At 41.7% G+C, this 12,472-nt stretch overlaps 1 protein-coding gene across 2 annotated transcripts in view; it reads right to left on the bottom strand.

Annotated features, from left to right (window-relative positions):
- LOC109869349 (plexin-A1) overlaps positions 1 to 8,606 on the bottom strand; it is a 344,851-nt gene extending 336,245 nt beyond the window's left edge. For both annotated transcript variants that reach the window (XM_031803595.1, XM_031803596.1), the window contains exon 1: positions 8,468 to 8,606. The gene's annotated coding sequence lies outside the window, so the exon portion shown is untranslated. The remainder of the gene's footprint in view (positions 1 to 8,467) is intronic.
- Positions 8,607 to 12,472: the final 3,866 nt, after the last annotated feature.

Below are 12,472 nucleotides of genomic sequence, written 5' to 3'. Positions count from 1 at the left end.
TGCTCTTGGTCGCACACACCTAATTATCAGATGTTATAGCGGAATTAAGAAATATAGAAACATTTGGACGAGCAATGTCGGAGTCCGGGATGTATAGACAATATGGACAGTATATGGATAGAATATGTAGTATATCTGAAGGATGTGGCCACTCTCAGGAGATAAAGGTGTTCAAAGTTGAGCCATTTTGCACACCCCACCATACCATGAGACATCCATTCTTAATCACTGGAAAATACATTTAAGTTGAATTGTATTTTCTAATTACTGCCACTAAGATGGCCGCCAGTTCACCCACCGTCAAATGTCAACTTAAATGGTCATGTCAATTCTAGTATCTATATTTCTATGATTTCAATAGGTTTCCTATGGAGGCTTGACAGTATCATTTCAAAAAACAGATATTCCATTCAAGTCAACATTCTCTGATGTGTGGACCTCCAACCATCATTATGTTACCATTTAAACGTGTACATTTCAATTGTATTCCCATTTTAGTAAATGTATCAGCCAAAACATGACACCCACCTTTTAAGAGCATGTTGTGTCTCAACTGATGGCGGGCACAACATAAACACCTCAGATGATATAAAATAGGGTCTACAACGTGTGCGAATATGAAAAATAGGAATGGACCTTTAAAGCAAAAAAAAGTATACTTTTTTTAATAAGCTTATAATTGATATCAATTTCAACCGTTTATCTTTTGCAGTGATAAAGACTCATAGTATGGTGGGATATGCAAAATTTTAAACTTTGAGCACCTCTATCTCCTAAATGTTTTGGCATTCGGATCCAAAAAGTCACTTTCTGAGCACTTCTACAAACGGGCAAATATGTATGGAAGGTTTTGTTCAACTCAAAAGGGGTGCTGTCAAAAAGTGATTGAATTCAAATGGATTTACCAGATAGAGACCTTGACAAAGAGGCCACAGAGCTGTGAGAATGGTTAACAAGCTACCCCTCACCCCATTTCCCAGGGCCAACCCCCTTCTGAAGGCACCATCACTCCACACTTTCAGTGTTTTGATGACACCAGATGTCAGTCTCTTCAGCACTGAGGCAAACGCCACAGGGGAGGAGGGACAATAGCCGTAGACGGACGGAGGGAGGGAGGGAGGGAGGGAGGGAAGGAAGGAAGGAAGGAAGGAAGGAAGGAAGGAAGGAAGGAAGGAAGGAAGGAAGGAAGGAAGGAAGGAAGGAAGGAAGGAAGGAAGGAAGGAAGGAAGGAAGGAAGGAAGGAAGGGTGTTGTTGCTGCTACATGTGAATCCTTGCGCCGATAAATAAATAAACACGGGCCGTTTCAGCCACAGGTGCTCCGGCAGGGGGTGAAATAGGGTCTCTTGACCCAGCTAAGAAAGGGTAGTGTTGTGCGAACACCCCCCTCTACACTCCCCTCTCCTCCCTCAGAACCAGGGTCTGTCCTCCCTGTCCTGTCCCCACAGGGAGCTGATTTGTTGTGCTGGTGGTGTTCATACGGCCGGGCTTTCCCAGTCCCCAGGGCCAGGCTCCTCCTGTGATTCCCTCTCTATTAGTCTTACATACAGCCCTGGCCTGCTGAATTATTACCATCCCTCGATACACAGAGCAGCAGCTTGGTAATAGCCTTAATGCAGTATATCGGACAGGAGAGAGAAAATGACAAGAAATCATCTATATGTAATAGTAGTAAAACGATCAACGCATAAGACAAAATGATGAGATTTTGTGAAGAATAAACTACTGACTTTGCTTTAGTTTCACATTGGGGAGGAATTTATAGCAGACTGTTGTGTGGGGGAAAAGACACACAAAGTGTAGATATACGCACACACACACAGTGTACTGTCGACACACACACACACACACAGTGTACTGTAGACGCACACACACACAGTGTGGTGGTGTTCTCATTAGGAACCCCGACCTGCCTAGAGCAAAGTCTCAGCTGAGATCCCTAAACAAACACTCTTCAAAACACATTTGGGGAAGAAAAAAACAGCATTTGCCGGGAAATGTGTTGAGTGAATTCATCTCCATGCATTTCTACAGCCTCCTCTCACAGAATGCTACAACAGCACATCTGGTAGAGCAAAGTAAAAAAGCCTGTGATAGGTCACGGCGACAGCAGGCAACAGATGGTAGAGTGTGTGATGGCCTGGACCTACGGGCTGAGAGATATGCTGATGTTGAAATAGAGATGGGTCCTGGAGTACGGGGGTGCAAAGCTTTCGAAGTTCCTTCCCACCAGGTCCGACGCACCTGAGCTAAACAGGGTGTCCTACTGGCCTTAAGGCCTCAGTACCAAGAACAGTCTTTGTGTTGCTATACAGAGCCAACAGCAGGGCAAGTTAGGATACTATACCAGATAAGAACACTGAGCCCTGATAAGGCAAGCACTATGTTACCAAACCACTGCAAAGTCATTTTAATTATTGGGTGAGTGTAATAATAACTTACACTTAGAGGGTCGTGTGCTCATAGACACACACACAAACACACACGGTCACGTTTGTCTTTGACTAAGCACTCAACAGAATGAGGTGGACCAGCCAGTGTCCTGATCAGGAGGAGTGCTATGCATGCAGACTAAGAAGTTCCCAGGCTCCTGCCCAGACTGTCAATATCATTGTCACCGTCAGACTCGTCGTCCCAGGAAAGCCCTTCCTCCCCTCTCCTCTCTGCTGCAAGCCAGCGAAAACATTGGATCAGAATAGAAGATGTGTCTCAAATCTATGTGACGAAAAAACACCAGTCTAACTTTGGCCATGTCTCAGGGCTACAAATATAATCCTTACCCACCATGATTATTCCTTGTGTTATTGTTTTTCTATTTGTTCAACTATTTCTCTATTTTTCTCTCTGCATTTCTGGGACTGGCCCGTAAGTAAGCATTTCACTGTCTGTATTAGCCTGTTGTTTACAAAGAATGTGACAAATACAATTGGATTTGATTTGAATTGTGAAGGATGATGTGTGGATGGTGATGTGTTGGTGTGTGCATATTATCACGATCCTTGCTGTAGGTGCTGATACGATATGTATTGCGATTCGATACTGTGATTTTATTGCGATTCGCTGTTCCAAACATATTGCTCACCATATGTCTACTGCAGAGGGACAGGAGAGAGCCATGAGAAAATGAGTTTTGATCAGTCATGGAAATAAAAGTGCTGAAAACGTATTGGCTCCCTATTTAAAAAGATGATGGAGAACAAGCTATGAAAGAAAAATACTATTTTGGTGCAGGTACAGCCAACTAGAGCAAAAAGTAATATATTATTGCAATATGTGTCTGAATCTCTCAATCTAGCCGTAAGACAGACATTCCTAATTCACAGGATAAAAAAACATTTTAAAGTATTTCCATAAAAATGTTATTATGTTGTTGTTCCAGAAACGCCTTCTTGAACATGTGAACTTTCATGCGTCTTTATAGCAAACTCGTAGGTGATCTGTAAATATGAATACAAATTAAAGTATGAGCCTAGTTCATTTCTCACAGAGAAACTAAGAATTTTTCCTGGCTAGCCTTGAGATAATGGAGGGGATGGTCATGCCGTGAGATAGGTCCTGATTTGTCTGCCATGCCACATAATGGGGTCTTCTCCGATCAGCGAATAATGCAGATAATTTTTTTAAGATAATAGCAATGGACAGTAACTGCAAACATGTTTCTATAGCTCTCAACAACATTGCTCCCCTGAACTGAACTGCCGCTATAGAGAAAGCTCAGTGGGAGAATGTTGTGATGGACTACATTCTGGAGGACGATGGGCTCCACCTGTACCCGAATACCCGAGACCCGATCCAGAATTCTAAAGGATATCACAGGTCTGGGTCGGAAATTATTGTCACGGGTCTCGGGTATGTGTAATTTTAACGGACTTGTCCGGAAGGACCCATACAGATCAGAATGTGACTCCTGCAGTAGAGAGAGAAAGATACATTTGATCATTTATGCTGCTGCTCTTTGCTTTTCACGAGAGTCGCGCGTGTAGCTTGTTGTTGGCCAATCATAAATCATCAAGAGGCAAATAGGCAAAAGTTAGGAGATTATCTAATCAATGGAAGGTGGAATTAAAATGATGGAATGGAAAGAGAAGGATAGGCTACAACGACCAAGAGCCAAAATATTTTGAATGGAGTTGTTGTTATTTGTAACTGTGTCGGTTGAGTGCATGCAGCCTCAATAAGTTGCTTGGTTTCTAACGCCAGCTAACATTACACATTGTATCTCATTTAGTCAGAAATCTGTTTGCAGTGTTAGTTGTTAGCTAGCTGGTTGGTTAGCTTTACCTGCATATTAATACTGCATAATTTCATGCATGTTGGGGATTTTCTGGCACTTGTCTAGAAGGTGGAACAACATGTTTTTCGAAATTTCAAATAAGCATAACTTTCATATGTTTCCCAAACTGCAGTGTATAATATACAATTCTGAAGCTTTGAGCCTGTACTTTTATAAAATGTACAAAAAGCCAATCTTGGAAATGGCACCTAAGACTAAAATGGGAAATATGTTGTCACATTTGTTGATAAAAAAAATATTTAAAACAATCATAAAAAATTATACCCCCCCCCCCTCCCATCACTAATACTGCCAGGGGTTTATTACTCCAATAACGTGGAATGGGCCCATCCTCTTCAAGTCAGGTGTACTGTATGGATAACAACCACAACACATGTACAGTATTTACACATATAGGAGCTTCTGAGGAATAAGTGCTGATAAAATGATGTTTACTCCTGACAAAAACGTGCAGGCTGTCCAATAGATATTCAAATTGAATTTGAGAAAACAAACGGCATATTTGCTGTGGCAAAAATCAAATGGAATACTAATCACTGAGTTAGAGCCCATGTTCTTCACAGAAGACCGTGACTTTGATAACATCCAATACGTCTGCCTCCTCCATTTTCTTTACCTGTCATTTTCCCCCAAAAAAATGTAGAAGAGAAACTATTTCAATCTCTGTCCCTTTGATCTAGGTGCCCTTTTCCAGTGGAGCCAGCTTCAAAACATTTCAGACATAAAAGCTCCACTATCCCTGACAGACCAGAGCCTTGAAAGAGAGGATAGGAAAAAGTAGAGGACAAAAACACCGAAGAATAGTTTGTTATTACTGAAATGAATAGAGTCTACTGCAATAACAAAACGTTTCAAATAGGTAAAAATAAGAATTTCAACGAATCAACAATTACATGGATTCACTAATTGAAACAGAAGTGATAGGGTTTATCACTCTGGGATGTTGTCCATACACACCTGGGGAAAATAGCATTTTGTTCGTTTGGAACAGTTTGGAACTTTGAGACACAGATAGATGCACTGAGTGATGTGGCAGTGGCCTGTTTAGAGTGGGAGCTGTCAGGGACAATCATTCCACATAACATATCTCCCTGTCATTCAAGCAGATAAGGGCCATAAAGGTCCGATTCAAATGCTTTCTTCTACCATACTGTTCTGTTTGACATCATCTATGACTGTATTTTATACAAAATAATTGCCTACAGGCGCCGATTCGAGGACACAGAAATGCACGGTGACTGGCATTCCATACTAAGTGGGGTATTCATGGCCCAAAAGCTGGCAGGTGGCGATATTGATCTGGTACTGATTGTTTCGTCTTACCATCCAAACGCATTGTATGCACCCCGCAATGCACTTGTATCCTCCATGGACTGGTTCGTACCTAAAACATTCTCCATTCAGGCTGCAATGGCGTCCATTTCCTCCTTAACTTGATTTAATGGTGAGAAGACGGAAACAGTTTTGTAAAATATGCGTACTTTCTTTATGAAACACCATTTTCCACCACCATGTTAGTGGCTAATGACACCCTGTGTTCAGCCAGGGGTAACACTTCAATCACGCCGACAACATCATTGCATTATGGTACACCAAAAGTACGTTAATTTCTAATGGAACCCTGCGTTTGCCTTGCAGCATTGCGTTGAACAGGCAGTTGCAGTGCATTCTGTGTGGTGCATATGTTGGATTTATCCAATGTATGCATCAAATTGTATGGCTTGACAGAACTGGTAGCTGAAGGTGAATGTTAAACTTTTGTTGCACACATATCCAGATGATGCTGCGTTCCATTTAGCATAATGTTGCTGTCAGTGTGATCAATGCATAAACAACAGACTGCTGCCACCTGATTGGCCAAATGCAATATTCAACATTTCAAAAAAATACATGTTTTTACAATATGCAACATCGGAGACTAGCATTCCTAGCCATTAGCCACTTTAGCATGGTGGTGGGAAATTGTGTTTCACAAAGTATGCATATTTTACCCATGTCTGCCTTCTTGCCATTAAATGTACTTGATGAGAAAACAGACGCCTTTGCAGCCTGAATGGAGAATGTTTTAGGTATGAACCGGTCAACATGGGACACGAGTCTATTGCCGGCTGCATACTATGTGTTTGGATGGTAAGATGGAAAGACGCAATATCGCCATCTGCCGCCTTTGGGCTTGGGTATTCATGGCCTCTCTCATTTCAATGTCTTATTTTGGCCTGCGCGTGGCTTGTCCCACTGTCCACTGATAAACTATGTGTTTATGTGACCCACACTTTTCAGATGACATGCATGCTGAGCACATATTGCACTGAGTGCATGAGAAAAGCAAATTAACAGACATGCAGTCCAGATTTAAAGCTAAAATAAGACAAATGTATGGACCCTTTATAGTATAAGCTACTGTAGCTAAGGAATGACTCCAGCGTCCATATGATATTCAAATAACTCCCGATTGTAAAACGTCTTATCATATATGGCTATGGCTACTGTAGCCTATGAATTACGGTTTGGTCTCAATTGATATGGCCAGACATTTTTCCTCCACAAAGGAGATGCAAAGGGAAACAAAATAAAGATTGCCTTAGGGCAGCCAAACATGAGCGCGGGAACCATGACACAAAGCCCCCAGTGAGCGCCCCCCAAAACAATATCACTCACCGTTTGTTGATTCATAACGCAAGTAGGGGTCTAAATCAACCAGATTTCCCCACTATTGTTACAACAGGGATACATGCCGGTTGTATTACGTCGCTAGGCTATCAAATCAAATAGCAAGATGAGCGCGATGAAAGCTAACAGATGTCTGCAAAAATGAAATCAATATATTTAAGTGGACCCATTTGTAATTATTGAAAATTGTGGAAGAATAGCCTAAACGGTTCGCACATCTAGTGATTGCTTCTTAGCCTGTCATCCACATTATGCTATTTATGAGTAGCAAGACCACACACCAATGTGTAGACTAAATAAAACTTGGATGGTAGTCTATGAAGTGGCCCTCAAATTCTCCAATAAGGCCCCCATAATTAAAAAAATAGTGACCGTTTGGTTACGCATAAAAATACATTCGCATCCCTTTAATCATCGGTAGGATAGAAAAGCCTAATAAAAACGTACTTGCATATAGTACTTATATGTCTACCAATGGTGCATACCCTGTAGTTGTGTGAATAACATCACGGCCAGCACCGCATACATGTAGGCTACAAATCTAAACACACTGCGATAGGGAATCCTAAACAAAAGAGGGACACCACCAAAATGGTTAAACCCCTAGATAAATTCGGAAATAAAAGGAATCACACTCCAAGAGAAATCTGAAAGCCACGCTGATGTCTGAACATTAATATGCATTGTTGGCAAAAAAATCCGATCGCCTAAATGCGGAGTCTAAAGTGGAGGTTATATACGAGCTTCTTCCAACACGTTCCAGCATAGTCATAGCACTTTTATCCGATTTTCTCGGCATCGAAATGAAATGCATAGGCTGCATCCAACAGTCATCCCCAAACCAATCGTCACCTACGCATTCTGTGTAAAAACAAATATATCAGATTACATTAAAGTGCATGTTGATGCGACATTAAAATAATGGTATATCCAACTGCGTCAAGACATGTCAAAGCTTCTGAAATTACTTCAATAAATTGCCATTTACGGCTTTATTTTTCTCCAGGCAATGACACAGTGGCAAGCTCTATGTGTGCAAGTTATGGAGTTGAAAATGAAATTGAATTTTCTATTCTCCTTTTCTATTCTCCTGCAGTGATCTGCACACATTCTGCATGTAAGAGAACGCCCCAGCTATGTAGCCTTCACACGGCTGCTTGACACCTACTTATGTCCATTCGTAACCGGTCTACTTTACCAACTTGCCAATCATATCAAATAGGGCGTTCAATTATTTCGCCAAACAATGTGGTCTGCCCAAACCTGAATAGGCTGAGGGAACGCAGATAGCCTAATTGAACCTAAAGGATTCCCTCAAACCGCATTCATTGAGTCCTCGGTTGCCTATCCGAATTATATTAATACTACGACACAGGGAATAGAAACAGCCGGGGAGAGAGAAGGAATGTCAGTCCCTCAATCGAGCCACAAACTAAGCTACAAATGACACTGTAATAACCACGTTATAAGTGAAGTTGCAGCAGAAAAGTTTTTGCTCTACTTACGGATAATTGTGATCTTGGGGTTTGTTTTCTTCAGCATGGTTAAAATATTAAACTTGAAGGCATTTCCACGACTGTCACGATTCTCGCCCAAAAGCTCCGCGTTCCGAGTCTTGAGCTTCTCACAGCATGAATGGAGTGTTATGCGGTCTGAGCTCGCAATAGCAAGTAAAAGCCTTGTTCTGAGCGGTATGAATGCTCGCTGCCGCTGTCTGCTTGTTCGCGTCGCCGCCTACCGCGTGTAGGTGGCAGCGTTGGGCACGGTAGTGGCCTCTGCATTTGACTTGGTGACAGCTCTGTTATAAGGGCAACGTCGTCAGTCAGACTTCTTTCCAAACACGGATTGATTGAAGGTCATTTTTTTCATGAAGTTTAATCATTCCAACATAATAGGCCCAGACTAAACTTGGGTCTCAATTTACCGTTGAGAGTTAGAATAAAAGAATACAAGGTGTAGATCCTACATTTGGTTCTGCATCAGCAGTTTTTCTCTTGATTTATCAGTCACTGAACATCCCTCAATTAGCCGTGTCAGCTAACATTTTTAAATTGGTAAATTAGTCTATCTAGCCAGTTATCTACACTGAACAAAAATATAAACACAACATGTAAAGTATTGGACCCAAGGTCCATCATGAGCTGAAATAAAAGAGCCCAGAAATGTTCCAAGCTTATTTCTCTCCAATTTTGTACACAAATTAGTTCACATCCCTGTTACTGAGGAGTTCTCCTTTGCCAAGATAATCCATCCACCTGACAGGTGTGGCATTTCAAGAATCTGATTAAACAGCATGATCATTACACAGGTGCACCTTGTGCTGTGGACAATAAAAGGCCACTCTAAAATGTGCAGTTTTGTCACACAACACAATGCCACAGATGTCTCAAGTTATGAGGGATTGTGCATTTTGCATGCTGACTGCGGGAATGTCCACCAGAGCTGTTGCCAGATAATTGAATGTTCAGTTCTCTACAATAAGCCGCCTCTAACGTAATTTGGCAGTACATCTAACCGGCCTCACAACCACAGAGCCCAGTAGCCACGCCAGCCCAGGACCTCCACATCAGGCTTCTTCACCTGCGGGATCGTCTGAGACCAGCCACCCGGACAGCTGATGAAATTGTCGGTTTGCATAACTGAAGAATTTCTACACAAACTGTCAGAAACCGTCTCAGGGAAGCTCATCTGCGTGCTCGCCCTCACCAGGGTCTTGATCTGACTGCAGTTTGGCGTCGTTTGATGACCACTGGCATGCTGGAGAAGTGTGCTCTTCACGAATGAATCCTGGTTTCAACTGTACTGGGCAGATGACAGACGTATGGCGTCATGTGGGCGAGTGATTTGACAATGTCAACGTGGTGAACAAAGTGCCCCATGGTGGCGCAGGGATTATAGTATGTGCAGGCATAAGCTACAGACAATGAACACAATTTCATTTTATATACCATGACGAGATCCAGAGCCCCATTGTCGTGCCATTTGTCCACTGTCATCACCTCATGTTTCAGCATGATATCCATGGCCCCATGTTGCAAGGATCTGTACACAAGTCCTGGAAGCTGAAAATGTCGCAGTTCTTCCATGGCCTACCTACTCACCTGACATGTCACCCAGTGAGAAAGTTATAAGTTACGATATCCAGAAACTTTGCACAGCCATTGAAGAGTAGTGGGACAACATTCCACAGGCCACAGTCAACTTCCTGATCAACTTTATTCGAAGGAGATGTGTCGTGCTGCATGAGGCAAATGGGGGTCGTCCACGTCCCTACTTGTTTTTGAAGATATCTGTGATATCTGTATTCCCAGTCATGTGAAATTCATAGGTTAGGGCCTAATTTATTTATTTCAGTTGACTGATTTCCTTATATGATCTGTAACTCAGTAAAATCTTTGAAATGGTTGCATGCTGCGTTGATATTTTTCAGTGTAAATTTGCAGTAATCAAGGTCGAATATCGACAGGCCACCTAGGGGGCCCTCATTGATTTTTTTCGGCACTCTCACTCAGATATCATTAACATGGCATAATTAATGGCAAAATGTGTAGAACTGCAGAAAACATGCTTTAAAACTGCAAAAACATATCTCTGCCCCACAGCAAAATAAGTCGAATTGCATGAAATGTGTTGTAAAAATGCTACATTTTCTGTCCGCCCCATGGCAAAATGTGTAGAACTGTAGAAAACATGCTTTAAAACTGCCAAATGTTCTATCTGCCCCATGGCAAAATGTTTAGATTTGCACAAAATGTACTTGTGCATTTCTGAATGTAAAATGTGCATTTCTGTAACGCTTCTCATTGGTGGAAGGAGAGGAGGACCAAAATGCAGCGTGGTAAGTGTTCGTCATATTTTAATCGAAAAACTGAACACTACACAAAATTACAACGAAGAGAAAACGAAACAGTTCTACCAGGTGAACAGACACTAAACAGAAAATAAAAACACCCACAACCAAAAGGGGGAAAAAAGGCTACCTAAGTATGATTCTCAATCAGAGACAACGAACGACTGACCAACCTAACACAAAGACATAAAAAAGGAACTAAGGTCAGAACGTGACAATTTCTATGTGAATTCTCACTATGCTGGAGCAGGCCCTGACTATAGCCTAATCAGGGCCAAGCACAGACTTTTGGGGGGCATGTGCTCAAACTCAAAAAACATTGCCCCCCCCAAACCAAATCCCTGCAACCCTGGTTACAGACTCATTGAGCAATTATTACAAGAAGAGGGGAAAGCAGCACAATCTGATGAGTAAAATACTTTGCAAAACTATTTTGAACTGGAATAAATGCTGCACTTATTACAATCCTTAAGAGTCTATTGACACACCCATGCGTTAATCTAAGTAAAAATCCCCAACAAAATCTGTCAGTTTAAACTGCATCCGCCAATGGTGGCCTTCCGCATCTGCTGTGGAAGATGGCAGACCTACAGGGTATTTGTCAGACCATGAGACATCCCGGAAATCTTCTCACAAAAACCTATGTAGCATCTGAACGGTTTGGCCTACAAACTATTATGACCGCTCTATGGAAAGGGGGGAGACTCATGTGAAGGTAACCCATACAAATGAATGGACGTACGGAGGAAGTTTTGTGCCAAAAAAGAAAAGATGCTAAATATGTGTCCAAAAAACTAAAATATTTCCTGAGCTTTCTTATATATCCTAGATATACAGGGACGGACACTTCAAAACCTTATTCCTTACGATTTCTTTTTCACTGTCTTTTTTTTAATAGAAATGTATGAATGTGTTATTCAATGCGTTTCTATGGGCTATAGAATTAAAGTCCAAATTCAGTATTTTATCAAATAATTTTGATACTGAAAGGGGTCCTAAAACTCAAAATCAAATAGCTAAATGATCCATTGTATGACCGTCTTAAAACAATTTCATATGTGAGCTTAGAACCCCCCAAGGTTAACAATGACCAACACAATTCCAGTCAAAATAGAATACCATTTTTATACTATATCCAACCCAACTCCATTTGTTGCCACTATCATGTATCCCAATGGTTTTCAAACCTTTTGACCAGCGACCCCCAAAAAGGAGTGGTAGGCCTAGAAGACTTGCGACCCCCTGGGCACACACATGTACGTGCACACACAAACATGCACCTGCAATCAACCTGCAATCGCTGCGCAAACGTAGCATGTCGTTACAGCCATAAACTCAATGTATTTTTCGAAGTGCAAGATAGGATACAGAAATAAATAAACTGCCTTTTACACCTGCATTTGGAGCTGAAAGTCATTCATTTTAGCAGCCAATATCAACTAGGGATTTATCATGTCACTTCTCTTGAGTCCAAAGAAAGTACAATCATACATGGTTGTAGGATTGGATGGAAAAGCATGTTCTCTCTGCACTGCAACATCACTTTGGAGGGCAGCCTGTGTGCCGGGTAGCCCTGTTCTTTCTCACAAATAGCGTAATAAATTGACCAGAATATGCTACATCTTCATCCCTTAATATTGGAGGCGGTGCGATGTTACAG

Source organism: Oncorhynchus kisutch, linkage group LG24 (genome assembly GCF_002021735.2).
Source record: "Oncorhynchus kisutch isolate 150728-3 linkage group LG24, Okis_V2, whole genome shotgun sequence".
NCBI lineage: Eukaryota > Metazoa > Chordata > Actinopteri > Salmoniformes > Salmonidae > Oncorhynchus > Oncorhynchus kisutch.
Note: the sequence above shows the minus strand (reverse complement) of the source record. Positions and strands in the feature narration are given on the sequence as shown.